This window comes from Notolepis coatsorum, assembly GCF_963971535.1.
Source record: "Notolepis coatsorum genome assembly, contig: SUPER_7_unloc_1, whole genome shotgun sequence".
NCBI classification, from domain to species: domain Eukaryota; kingdom Metazoa; phylum Chordata; class Actinopteri; order Aulopiformes; family Paralepididae; genus Notolepis; species Notolepis coatsorum.
The window spans coordinates 164682-178034 of record NW_028174880.1 but is presented as its reverse complement, the minus strand read 5'-3'; the positions used below and the strand labels follow the sequence as shown (position 1 = coordinate 178034).

Sequence of the window (13353 nt, the reverse complement as noted above, 5' to 3'; positions counted from 1 at the left end):
TCAATGGCTCACGCTGCCCCCGACACTTCCTGATTCTACTGCGCAGGCGCACCAACCGACCTGTAGGAGTCGCTGTCCACAACGCCCGATCCCCACCCATCAGTTTCCCACCCCCTAATACGGCCAATGTGTATTACTGTGGACGACCAGCTAAACTGAAAGCAATGTGGAGCGCTGGGATCGAACAGGCGAACCCAGCGTCTCCGCATTCGTGGCGAGCGCCTTGCCCACTACGCCACGTAGCCGCTCTAGTGAGCCAAAAAGTTAACGTCAAACCCTGGTTTACGAGTGTATAAATGGTTCTTATTGATCTACAAGCTGAGCTATGCTGTGTGTTCCAGGATGGTGTATAAATGGTTCTTATTAGTAACAGTGTCCCTCACAGATCCCAGTCATACTCTGTAACACACGACACACGCACACACTAGTGAAACATGGATGTAAAAGGGACTGACGTTGCTCACACTACTGTACATCGTCTCATTCTGTTAATAACAGACACATATTATTAATAAACTCGCCCTGTCTGTCTGTCTGTCTGTCTGTCTGTCTCTCTGTCTGTCTGTCTGTCTGTCTGTCTGTCTGTCTGTCTGTCTGTCTGTCTGTCTGTCTGTCTGTCTGTCTGTCTGTCTGTCTGTCTGTCGTTGTGGTAGTAGCTGTAAATAACATTTAGTCAAATAATGACACCACACAGTCTAACAGCAACCTGTTACAATAGAAACCATGCAATGAGGGGAACGGCTCCCTCGCACTATACTGTGTATTAATAGCATTGAAAATGCATGCTCCTCTGATCACTATGCTGTAATGTTCACCGCTCTCTCTCCCCCCAGGCAAACCCCCCTCCCCTGGGCGTCCCTCCCGCAGCATTAGCCCCTTAACAACCAGTAAGTTTTCCTCCGCCTTCCTAGCTGCCCCTAACATCTGTACTATTGAAGCCTCTCCCTCCCACCTTAACATAGATGAACTCACATCCCTGTTTAATTCCACCTGCCTCTCCATTCTGGACTCAGTAGCCCCCCTTAGACTAAAAAAACAAACAAAGTCTAAAGGCCAGCCGTGTCTAAATGACACCACCAGAGCCCAGAGGAGAGAGTACAGGAGAGCAGAGCGCAAGTGGAAAAATGATAGACTCCATGTCTCTCTCGAGATGCTTAGAGACACTCGTATCAGATATCAGTTAGCAGTTAAAGCAGCGAGAGCCGCATACTTCTCAGACCTCATCCGTAACTCTCAAAACCCCAGGACCCTCTTTGCCACCATTAACTCTTTCATTAGCCCCGCCCTAGAACTAGCCTGGATGTGTCTCCAACCAAATGTGAGGAATTCTTAAAATTCTTCATAAACAAAGTTGAGGTAATCAGAAACAACATCACACCACCTACACGTAGCTTAGATGTCTCGCCGCCCTGTTCATCCACCCTGGCCTGTTTTCAACCCATCACCCTCTCTACTCTCACAGATATAGTCTCAGCCATGAAACCGACCACCTCCCCCCTTGACATAGTTCCCTCTGTTCTTCTCAAAGAAGTATTTCCCACAACTGGCCCCAGCATCCTCTCTATCATAAACACCTCCCTAGTCACTGGTACCGTTTCAACCTGCTTCAAACATGCAGTGGTCCAGCCCCTTCTGAAAAAACCCAACCTAGACTCCACCCAGCTCAATAATTACAGGCCAATATCCAAGCTCCCATTCCTATCAAAGGTCCTTGGAAAGGCTATTCTCTCTCAGCTGTCTCCCTACCTGCACTTGAATAACATCCTGGACACATTTCAGTCAGGTTTCAGAGCCAACCACAGCACAGAATCTGCCCTGCTTAAGGTCACCAATGACCTGCTCCTCACTACCGACAACCGGGACTGTGCTGTCCTTATGCTCTTAGACCTCAGTGCAGCTTTCGATACAATAGACCATGTTATCCTCATTGACCGTCTTCACCAGGCAGTGGGTGTCAGTGGCACAGCCCTATCATGGTTCACCTCCTACCTCAGTGATAGAAGCTTCTCCGTTAACATCGGAAACTGCTCCTCCCCCTCTGCCTCTCTCTTGCGGGGTTCCACAAGGCTCCATCCTTGGCCCTATCCTATTCTCCCTATACATGCTGCCCCTTGGTCTGATCATTAAAAAACACAACATCTCTTTCCATTTTTATGCTGACGACACTCAGGTCTATCTCCCCATGAAACCCAACAATATAAACAATCTTGACAGTCTTCGTTCCTGCCTAGACGACATCAAATGCTGGATGGCACACAATTTTCTACAGCTCAATCAGTCAAAATGTGAAATCCTCCTTTTTGGCCCTCCGAACCAAACCAGTGTCATTGCCAGCAGCCTGGGTAACCTGTCTCCCCTAGTCAAGCCCTTTGTTAAAAACCTGGGCGTGCTCTTTGCCCCCGAGTTTTCCTTCAATAGGCAGGTAAACTCGGTGGTGAAGGGGTGCTTTTTCCAGCTCCGGCCCATAGCCAAGATCAAGGCCATTCTCTCCCCCTCAGACCTGGAAAGAGTAATTCACGCCTTCATATCCTCACGCTTAGACTACTGTAACTCCCTGTACCTGGGGCTAAATAAATCCACCATAGCCCGTCTATAACTCCCCCAAAACGCTGCCGCTAGACTGCTCACAGGTACCCAGAAGAGAGCTCACATCACCCCTGTACTTGCCTCCCTCCACTGGCTCCCGGTGCGCTTTAGAATAGACTTCAAGGTCCTTTTATTGGTTTATAAAGCCCTAAATGGTAAAGCCCCTGCTTACCTAGCAGACCTCCTCACCCCCTATACCAACGCCAGGGCCCTCAGATCGGCTGATAAGGGTCTCCTAACCACCCGTAGGTTTAACTTCAAGTCTAGGGGGGGGACGTGCTTTTGCGGCCGCAGCCCCTGACCTCTGGAACAGCATCCCCATGTCCATCAAATCTGCCCCCTCCATCGAGTCTTTTAAATCAAAACTCAAAACCCACCTATATCGCCTGGCCTTCCCTGACTCACTTTGACTCCTGCCGTACTTGTTGACGTGTTGTTCTGTTTTTCCTTTGTATATCCGTTGATTTTATTTTATTTTCTGTTTATTTTATACTTTTCTTTGTACTTAGCTTAGCTATGTGAAGCACTTTGGTTGACAAGCGTCATGTTTAAACGTGCTATACAAAAAAGAAAAGAAAAAAAACACATATACACAATGTTATATATATTGATGACACGCATTATATGTGTGTGTGTGTGTTATTGCGTGTGTACAATAACCTAATACATTATAAACAATTTATTTTCTTTTTTTATTATTATTTTTATTGGCGACCCAATAAAAACGGGGTCCGCGACCGGTCGCGACCCAGAGTTTGGGAAACGCTGCCTTAGATGACCAGACGAGCGTTCCTGATTCAGTGATGTCACACTGTGTTAATGTTGTGTTAATAAACACTGCAGTCTCTCATTTCCACTGATCCTGACTCTGGTGTCACCTGTGTGTTACAGTAACCAGCGAGGAGACGGTGCAGCTGACAGCCACTGTGGGAGGATCCGTCACACTTCCTGTCCCCATCACAGGCTCATTAGGATCTATAAGATCTCGAGGAATATGTGTCGTTATGCTTGTGGTGTCGGTGGGAACACTTGAGCCACTAAATAATAGATTTAGCGGTAGAGTTCTGTGGGACAAAGACACACGATTCTTTACAATCACGAAGCTGCAGACAGATGACGCAGGGGAGTATGAAGTGGACAACCTAGACGGAAGTGCTCCCACATATTATCGGCTGGACGTCTACGGTAAGTCATGTTTCTTTACTGCGCTCTAGGCTTGGATGATGCTAATGTTCAAATCGAGAACAGATGCCTGTTGAAGCTGCAGTTTAGTGGAAGCAATGGATTAATTAATGTATGAATGAATGGCAGGTCGTATGTTTGACTGTGTTTGACTGGCAGGTCGTATGTTTGACTGTTTGACTGGCAGGTTGTATGTTTGACTGTGTTTGACTGGCAGGTCGTATGTTTGACTGGCAGGTCGTATGTTTGACTGTGTTTGACTGGCAGGTTGTATGTTTGACTGTGTTTGACTGGCAGGTTGTATGTTTGACTGTGTTTGACTGTGTTTGACTGGCAGGTCGTATGTTTGACTGGCAGGTCGTATGTTTGACTGTGTTTGACTGGCAGGTCGTATGTTTGACTGGCAGGTCGTATGTTTGACTGTGTTTGACTGGCAGGTCGTATGTTTGACTGTGTTTGACTGTGTTTGACTGGCAGGTCGTATGTTTGACTGTGTTTGACTGGCAGGTCGTATGTTTGACTGTGTTTGACTGGCAGGTCGTATGTTTGACTGTGTTTGACTGGCAGGTCGTATGTTGGAGTAAGATGACTTCTTTTAGAACATAATGGCGCATGTTTTAGTGACAAAAAGTTTACATAGCTTAGCTTGTTAGCCCTTTGAGCGTGACTGTCTGGGGACGCTTGGTCATTTCGGGTGTGGTCTGCCTCCTCGGCTCATTGAAGCGTTTCTCATGGATCGTGGACGAAGCCTGGAAGAAAGACTGTTTTATATCCTTTCCCATATGTGGCCCAAGAAGACCATGGACCGTTTAGAAGTATAGCTCACATCGGGATCTCCCCACTGTAATAACACACCATCGTGATGATGGGTTCATTGAAAGCTCTCCAGCAGTGGTGTACTGGTGTCGGATACAATGCGAAGATTACAACACATTTCCTGGTCCCCCCATCAAAGAGTCAGACCTGGCGGGATTCCTAGAATATGGACCAAAAGCTATCGCCGCCATGTTGAGGGGAGAACAATTATATATATTTAGCAGTAGACTTCTGTGGGACAAGACAACAGGACTCTTTACACTCACGAATCTGCAGACAAATGACTCAGGGGAGTATAGAGTGTATAAAGTAAAAAATACAAGTGTTCATATTGCCACATCTTATCAGCTGGACGTCTACGGTAAGTCATGTTTCTTTACTGCGCTCTAGGCTTGGATGATGCTAATGTTCAAATCGAGAACAGATGCCTGAATGAATGAATGAATGAATGAATGAATGAAAACTTTATTGAACAGATTGCAGAATGGGTACAGTACAGTACGGCTCAATACACACAATTGTTAAGGGGATGCAGACCAGAGAAAGACTTTCGTCTTGTTTACATCAGGGTCCCCCCATTTTGAAGCTGCAGTTTAGTGGAAGCAATGGATGAATGAATGAATGGCAGGTTGTTGTATGTTTGACTGTTTGACTGGCAGGTCGTATGTTTGACTGGCAGGTCGTATGTTTGACTGTGTTTGACTGGCAGGTCGTATGTTTGACTGTGTTTGACTGGCAGGTCGTATGTTTGACTGTTTGACTGGCAGGTCAGACTTATTTTAGAACATAATGGCGCATGTTTTGGTGACAAAAAGTTAACCTACTGTAGCTTAGCTTGTTAGCCCTTTGCTTTGAGCGTGACTGTCTGGGGCAATAGTATCCAGCTGCAGCCCGGCAGACTATACTGGGCTCCTCCCACTGCCACACTCTCAGACCCCATGCTTTCCGGCCCCTCTCTCCCAATGGCTGATTTGGGTCACGAGACCGTCACGTCACAGGCCCGCTCAGCAGTACCACCCACCCAATGGCTGAATTTGGTCACGAGTCTATAGTCTACGACTACCAGTCTACCAGCCTACTAGTCTACCAGTCTACCAGTCTACCAGCCTACTAGTCTACCAGTCTACCAGTCTACCAGCCTACTAGTCTACCAGTCTACCTGTCAGGTCGTCTCAATAACAACTATTAGCCTCTAAACCGCCTAAAAACCAGAGGTCACTTCAATGGAACACCCTCCTCTTAGTGCTGCAATCTGCACAATCCTGTTGTTCTTTTAAAAGCAGCTCAAAACATTTGTATTCAGACAGGCTTTTGAATTAATGGTGTCATTGATCCTTATTGTATTGTTATTATGTGTGTGGTCACGTCTTTCTGTCCCTCGGCTAGTTTGAGCTTGTTTTAATCTGCTTACTTACTTGATACTGTCAGCTGCTGTGTTCTCTGTTTTATTGCGTTCTGCTATACAAATACACTTTACTTACTTGCTTACTTTACTTACTTGCTTACTTATCTACGGTCATTTCCTTTTTAATTCAACACCCTTCCCCCCCCCCCTCCCAGAACTGGCAATGCCCTCTGTAATTGTATCCACCGTGGCCGATGGGAGCTGCACCCTGCTGTGTTTCGTGGAGAGGGGTGGACCGACCGTTCTTCTTCACTGGTCCCGAGGAGAGGAGAGACTGACTGACGACACCAGCCACCCTGTTCCGCTGACAGTGGACAGGCAATTCAACATCCCTCACAGCTGCACCGCTGCTTCCGGTTCTGTTGAGAAAAAGATGCGCTCGGTCAACGTCGCACTGTCCTGCAGCCTTCGCCGCACTAGTAAGAAATACAAATATTAATGTGGGCATGTGGGCCCTCTTGAGGACGATTTTCCCACTGACACTTTTGGCGACCTCTAGTGGCTCGGGTGTGCATATTCTCTAATACAATATATATATCGAATTAAAGCCCTATGTGTTGATTGCGTCAAAATCCGCTCAGTGGTTCTCGAGTTACATGCCGATATGTGAGGCGTGCGCCGAAGTACGCGGTATTGTACAAATACCACTCCCGACTCCCGGGGCTCTATCTGATTGATTGATTGAACATTTTAATTAACATATTGCAGAATGGGTACAGTACATACATAAATATACGCACAAAGTCAAGCACAAGTTCAAATTGATAAGTCCCACACTTTGCTTACAAATGATCGTACGCAGGGGTTACGCACATATCTGTGCGTACGCAACGTTGATAAATGAGGGCCCTGTCTGCCTATGGCGACCTTTCTCAATGGCTAGGCTGTGCTCGCTGCTGTGCTCGCTGAGTGTACCTAGTCAAGGATCTTCTTAGTTTCTTCTTAGTCTCTATCTCTCTCTCTCTCATTCATCATGGTGGTGAAAAAAGGAGTCTGGAGCCCATTTTCACATGATCATTTTAATAATCACAATGTTGGGTTATGATCGGCGTGTGTGGGGATTTTTGGCTGGTGAAAATGCTGAGTTGCTAGTGACTTTGGAAAACCACTAGCCACAGTGGCTAGTGAGCCAAAAAGTTAACGTCAAGCCCTGGTTTACGAGTGTATAAATGGTTCTTATTGATCTACAAGCTGAGCTATGCTGTGTGTTCCAGGATGGTGTATAAATGGTTCTTATTAGTAACAGTGTCCCTCACAGATCTCAGTCCTACTCTGTAACACACGACACACGCACACACTAGTGAAACATGGATGTAAAAGAGACTGACGTTGCTCACACTACTGTACATCGTCTCATTCTGTTAATAACAGACACATATTATTAATAAACTCGCCCTGTCTGTCTGCAGCATTAACCCCTTAACAACCAGTACGTTTTCCTCCGCCTTCCTAGCTGCCCCTAACATCTGTACTATTGAAGCCTCTCCCTCCCACCTTAACATAGATGAACTCACATCCCTGTTTAATTCCACCTGCCTCTCCATTCTGGACTCAGTAGCCCCCCTTAGACTAAAAAAACAAACAAAGTCTAAAGGCCAGCCGTGTCTAAATGACACCACCAGAGCCCAGAGGAGAGTACAGGAGAGCAGAGCGTAAGTGGAAAAATGATAGACTCCATGTCTCTCTCGAGATGCTTAGAGACACTCGTATCAGTTAGCAGTTAAAGCAGCGAGAGCCGCATACTTCTCAGACCTCATCCGTAACTCTCAAAACCCCAGGACCCTCTTTGCCACCATTAACTCTTTCATTAGCCCCGCCCTAGAACTAGCCTGGATGTGTCTCCAACCAAATGTGAGGAATTCTTAAAATTCTTCATAAACAAAGTTGAGGTAATCAGAAACAACATCACACCACCTACACGTAGCTTAGATGTCTCGCCGCCCTGATCATCCACCCTGACCTGTTTTCAACCCATCACCCTCTCTACCCTCACAGATATAATCTCAGCCATGAAACCAACCACATCCCCCCTTGACATAGTTCCCTCTGTTCTTCTCAAAGAAGTATTTCCCACAACTGGCCCCAGCATCCTCTCTATCATAAACACCTCCCTAGTCACTGGTACCGTTCCAACCTGCTTCAAACATGCAGTGGTCCAGCCCCTTCTGAAAAAACCCAACCTAGACTCCACCCAGCTCAATAATTACAGGCCAATCTCCAAGCTCCCATTCCTATCAAAGGTCCTTGAAAAGGCTATTCTCTCCCAGCTGTCTCCCTACCTGCACTTGAATAACATCCTGGACACATTTCAGTCAGGTTTCAGAGCCAACCACAGCACAGAATCTGCCCTGCTTAAGGTCACCAATGACCTGCTCCTCACTACCGACAACCGGGACTGTGCTGTCCTTATGCTCTTAGACCTCAGTGCAGACCATGTTATCCTCATTGACCATCTTCACCAGGCAGTTGGTGTCAGTGGCACAGCCCTATCATGGTTCACCTCCTACCTCAGTGATAGAAGCTTCTCCGTTAACATCGGAAACTGCTCCTCCCCCTCTGCCTCTCTCTTGCGGGGTTCCACAAGGCTCCATCCTTGGCCCTATCCTATTCTCCCTATACATGCTGCCCCTTGGTCTGATCATTAAAAAACACAACATCTCTTTCCATTTTTATGCTGACGACACTCAGGTCTATCTCCCCATGAAACCCAACAATATAAACAATCTTGACAGTCTTCGTTCCTGCCTAGACGACATTAAATGCTGGATGGCACACAATTTTCTACAGCTCAATCAGTCAAAATGTGAAATCCTCCTTTTTGGCCCTCCGAACCAAACCAGTGTCATTGCCAGCAGCCTGGGTAACCTGTCTCCCCTAGTCAAGCCCTTTGTTAAAAACCTGGGCGTGCTCTTTGATCCAGAGTTTTCCTTCAATAGGCAGGTAAACTCGGTGGTGAAGGGGTCCGCGACCGGTCGCGACCCAGAGTTTGGGAAACGCTGCCTTAGATGACCAGACGAGCGTTCCTGATTCAGTGATGTCACACTGTGTTAATGTTGTGTTAATAAACTCTGCAGTCTCTCATTTCCACTGATCCTGACTCTGGTGTCACCTGTGTGTTACAGTAACCAGCGAGGAGACGGTGCAGCTGACAGCCACTGTGGGAGGATCCATCACACTTCCTGGCGACCCCACCACAGAGTTAGGATATATACAGCATGGAGGATCAGTTGTTGCTATAGTGTTACCGGGGAGAACACTTCACCTACTACCTAATCCTTTTACCGGTAGAGTTCTGTGGGACAAAGACACAGGACTCTTTAGAATCCCGAATCTGCAGACAGATGACACAGGGGATTATACAGTGAATACAAAAGACGGAGTTAGTACATATTATCGGCTGGACGTCTACGGTAAGTCATGTTTCTTTACTGCGCTCTAGGCTTGGATGATGCTAATGTTCAAATCGAGAACAGATGCCTGTTGAAGCTGCAGTTTAGTGGAAGCAATGGATGAATGAATGAATGACTGGCAGGTCGTATGTTTGACTGGCAGGTTGTATGTTTGACTATGTTTGACTGGCAGGTCGTATGTTTGACTATGTTTGACTGGCAGGTCCTATGTTTGACTGGCAGGTCGTATGTTTGACTGTGTTTGACTGGCAGGTCGTATGTTTGACTATGTTTGACTGGCAGGTCTATCCTGTCTACACTATCTCTCTGCACTGGCTAACAATTCATTTCCGGGTCCAGTTCCGAACTGGTGCTAAGTTCTAAAGCCCTGCCTGGTCAGACACCGGGCTGCATGGCTGACCTTCTTCACCTGTAACTACCAGTCTACCAGTCTACTAGTCTATCAGTCTACCAGTCTACCAGTCTACTAGTCTATCAGTCTACTAGTTTACCAGTCTACTAGTATACCAGTCTATCAGTCTATCTGTCTACTAGTCTACCAGTCTATCAGTCTATCTGTCTACTAGTCTACCAGTCTACTAGTATACCAGTCTATCAGTCTATCTGTCTACTAGTCTACCAGTCTACCAGTCTACTAGTCTACCAGTCTACCTGTCAGGTCGTCTCAATAACAACTATTAGCCTCTAAACCGCCTAAAAACCAGAGGTCACTTCAATGGAACACCCTCCTCTTAGTGCTGCAATCTGCACAATCCTGTTGTTCTTTTAAAAGCAGCTCAAAACATTTGTAATCACACAGGCTTTTGAATGAATGGTGTCATTGATCCTTATTGTATCTGTTATTATGTGTGTGGTCATGTCTTTCTGTCCCTCGGCTAGTTTGAGCTTGTTTTAATCTGCTTACTTACTTGATACTGTCAGCTGCTGTGTTCTCTGTTTTATTGCGTTCTGCTATACAAATACACTTTACTTACTTGCTTACTTATCTACGGTCATTTCCTTTTTAATTCAACACCCTTCCCCCCCCCCCCCTCCCAGAGCCTGTGCCAATGCCCTCTGTAATTGTATCCACCGTGGCCGATGAGAGCTGCACCCTGCTGTGTTTCGTGGAGAGGGGTGTAGAGACCGTTCTTCTTCACTGGTCCCGAGGAGAGGAGAGACTGACTGACGACACCAGCCACTCTGTTCCGCTGACGATGGACAGGCAATTCAACATCCCTCACAGCTGCACGGCTTCCAATCCTGCTGAGAACAAGACGCGCTCGGTCATCGTCACACGGTCCTGCAGCCTTCGCCGCCCTAGTAAGAAATACAAATATTAATGTGGGCATGTGGCATGTGGCATGTGGGACGATTTTCCCACTGACACTTTTGGCGACCTCTAGCGGCTCGGGTGTGCATTTTCTCTAATACAATATATATATATCGAATTAAAGCCCTATGTGTTGCCTGTTGATTGCGTCAAAATCCGCTCAGCGGTTCTCGAGTTACATGCCGATATGTGAGGCGTGCGCCGAAGTACGCGGTATTGTACAAATACCACTCCCGACTCCCGGGGCTCTATCTGATTGATTGATTCAACATTTTAATTAACATATTGCAGAATGGGTACAGTACAGTGCATCTCAATACACACAATTGTTAAGGGGATGCAGACCAGAGAAAGACTTTCGTCTTGTTTACATCAGGGTCCCCCATTTTCAATTCATAATGACATTTATGACTGTTGAGAGTCACAGCCAGCGTGACCCAGCATTTGCCATCCTGTTCCCCCTCACAGAGGATACTCGCCGAGTTACCAGAGACTTGCAGAGGTACCCTGTCCAACCTGTGGTCGAGGGTGTGGCCGTGGTCCAAGAGGCCAGGGGAGGTGTCAATGGTCACAGACAGCGTGACTAAAGAATGGTGACCTCTCGGACGTCAAGACCCTCCCAGCAGAACCGGGGGTGGGGAAAACCCAGAGGGAATCGTCCCACACATCGCCAGCAGGCCTTTCATCCTACAGCTATTCCTATGGCTCCGTATATTAGAAATCATTAATGGGGATGATTGTATTAAAGATCTTACATATATCTATTTAATCTAGTGGGTATTTTGCCTGTATTTCTTATGTCCGTTCTATTTAAAAAAATAATTGACTATTTTTAAACTGAATCATTTTAAACTATTTTTACTATTTGTGTTACTGAAAACTGTAAGCGGAGAGCCTATTGGGATGCTAGATCCTAATGTGAAACACTGTGATTCTACCTGTCTATCTTTTTATGCTCGCTTATGCCTGTATTTTTTACTGTTGTGAAGCACTTTGAACTGCAACCTCTGTATGAAAAGTGCTATACAAATAAAGTTGTTATTATTATTATTATTATTATTATTATTATTATTATTATTATTATTATTATTATTATTTTAAACTTGATTACAGAACAAGTGTGCCTCTGTTTTAAGTGCGGAATGCACTAAAAGGCAGTAATTTATAAAAGATGTGTTTTTTTTTTACTCCTGCTCAGGGGTCAACTTACATTCTAAAGGATTCTAAAATATGTTAGAAAATATACCCAGCGTCTGGTTGTCTTTATGTATAAGTTAAGGTGAATAGGCAAATATACTTTTTTTGGTTGATTTTGAGATTTTGTTATATTTTGCTTCCTAAACATGTCTTCTATGAAACTAGTGACAATAAAACATCAATAACACACAATTAGTTGTTTATTTTACTTCATTTTGCCTTATTGTAATCCATAAATGTGCACATATTTAATGGGGAAGTGCCTCATTTGCATATATAACCATAAAATTCAGAAAACTTGCAATATATTTTTTCTTAGTTTATATGTACATAACAAACTGGGAAAGTTTCATAGTGATATCTATTCAAATATGTTTTGCCTATTAGGGGATACTACACTGTACTACACTGTTTGTAGCCTGTGTGTAGTTCTGTTCAGTTCAATAACATCATTATTATTATTATTATTATTATTATTATTATTATTATTATTATTATTATTATTATTATTATTATTATTATTATTATTATTATTCAGTTATCAGGCATGTGTTTAGGTTGTCAATTACTAATGGTTTGTGTGAAGTGCCACAGAACAACAAGTGACACTTTTGGAAATTGACATCCTGATTCGTTCCTATATAACCAGTATATTCTTTTATAGACTTTAAAAACTGAACTCTGGTTGGAGGATAGTGAAATGATGGTTCTGCTTAAAAAATGAAACTGAGCCTTTAATGTCTGCATAGAAGGTGTCTGTGAGAGCAGGCCCGCGATGGGGAGTTAACCTGGGGAATGTGGCCCTGAGGATGCACAAGCAGAGGAGAGAAAGCTGTAATGTTAACCCTTACAGAAGGGAAGCAGGACGGCCATGCATGTATAGTCTGAGGTGATGGGGCCTCCGGGGAATTAAAGGTTGAGGTTGTGAAGTTTTAGAGAAACAGGGAGTCTTGAAACGATAGAGAGAATCTTAAAAACTATATAACAATTAAATGTTTAATGTGTACAGTAAAAGTTTTCATAATGTCATGCTTATAATTAACTGTCAGTAGAGAATAATACTAAAATGATGTGTAAAACTGTTTTCTGGAGGGCATCTCTAAGGAGTCTTGATAAGAAATCTTATGGATGGCCTCGCCCGGTACTGCCTGGTACCATACCACATGGTTACCACAGACAAACCAGTTGTTTGTTCTGAAGAAATAAGGGACTTTCTCTTACTTAAAAAAACACTAGGTAACTAAAAGTAACGCTAGTAAAAAGGAGGAGGAGTCCATACGGATTATGTATTGTATTTTGGTTTGCTAAGCGAAAATGACATCCCTGTGACATCACTGTGTTTAGACCAATCGGAAATATGATACAATATCAATATAAAAAGGACTGTTGCCCATTCAAGGGACACACTTTTTTGAGACATTGGAAGATGGTGCTTCCAGACACCG

The 13353-nt window shown here is 44.8% G+C and overlaps 1 long non-coding RNA gene across 1 annotated transcript; it reads left to right on the top strand.

Annotated features, from left to right (window-relative positions):
- Positions 1 to 9121: 9121 nt before the first annotated feature.
- On the top strand, positions 9122 to 11475 carry LOC311232719. The gene is made up of 3 exons (XR_014619968.1): positions 9122 to 9399; positions 10438 to 10701; positions 11180 to 11475. It is a non-coding gene; the product is annotated as an uncharacterized lncRNA (long non-coding RNA).
- Positions 11476 to 13353: the final 1878 nt, after the last annotated feature.